Raw genomic sequence first — 1,138 nt, forward strand, 5'->3', positions numbered from 1 at the left:
TTGAGAAAATGCCTTACAGTTGGATCTCATGGAGGCATTTCCTCAACTGAAGCTCCTTTCTCTGTGATAACTCCAGCTGTGTCAAGTTGACACACAAAACCAGCCAGTACAAACTGAAATAAGTAAGACCAAACATGAATCCAAAGGGCCAAAATAACAAACTGCAAAACAATATTGCAGTCTTAACAACTAGCAGCAAGAATTGGCAAGAATTTCAGTAGTCTGTAATACTGAGGGAAGACACACTTTCAAATTCTTTTCATCATGAGGCAACATCTGGAGTGGAATACCTGTTTCAGGAAAACACATGGAACTAGGGATGTGTCATTACAAACATGCCAGATCCACAAACACAAGTGTCACACTTTCTTTTCTAGAGGTCATGAGTGGGACAGAACCCTTGTAAAATGAGAAGTACTTATCACATCCAATGGGTGGGGACGTGAAATAAAGCAGATAAAGAGTATTCAAAGGCAGTAGAAGCAGTTATGTGAAGTCAAGATGATTTCCTCATTGTGTACAGTTAATATATACCACCAAATGTGTAAAATAGACAAGAACAAAGGCAAACAGGACAAGTAAATGAACTTGATAAAAGGAATAACATCTGAAATGAAGAAAAGGAGCATAGAGACATAAGTTAAAACACAACAAATGATGTAAATAAATAAAAAAATAAATGACCAACAAATGCCAAAAGTCCAAACTGAAAACCTAGAAAACAAATATAACTCACTATATCCAGATCCAACAAGTTGGGAAAAAGGCCAAGTTTGTGGGAAACAACAGAGTCCAAGTGCTCTCCCACCAAACAACTGCCTCTCTTAAGCACAAGGACAAACCCAGCCTAGGCAGCAGCTTGCTATTGTTTGGTATCTAACATTCCTTGGAAAGTCTCATTATGATGTCACATGCAAGAGACCAATGATCACTCTTCAAAACACCACAGTATTTTAAAAATATATTTCCTTTCACATTCTTGCCCCAAACAACTGTAATGCTAAGTATTCTCATGGCTGTGATCAAATGCAGACAAGGATCTACTTGTAGGAGGAAGAGTTTGTTTAGCCTCAGATTTACAGGGGGGCATAATTGAACAAAATGGGAACTAACAGTGTGATGCAGATCAGTGTAGCAC

At 38.1% G+C, this 1,138-nt stretch overlaps 1 long non-coding RNA gene across 1 annotated transcript in view; it reads right to left on the minus strand.

Moving 5' to 3' along the window:
* The window catches only part of LOC110312192, a 12,985-nt gene extending 12,180 nt beyond the window's left edge, over window positions 1–805 (minus strand). The window contains exon 1 of the long non-coding RNA XR_002380034.1: window positions 737–805. This is a non-coding gene — a long non-coding RNA (uncharacterized LOC110312192). The remainder of the gene's footprint in view (window positions 1–736) is intronic.
* Window positions 806–1,138: the final 333 nt, after the last annotated feature.

Source organism: Mus caroli, chromosome 17 (assembly GCF_900094665.2).
Source record: "Mus caroli chromosome 17, CAROLI_EIJ_v1.1, whole genome shotgun sequence".
Lineage (NCBI taxonomy): Eukaryota > Metazoa > Chordata > Mammalia > Rodentia > Muridae > Mus > Mus caroli.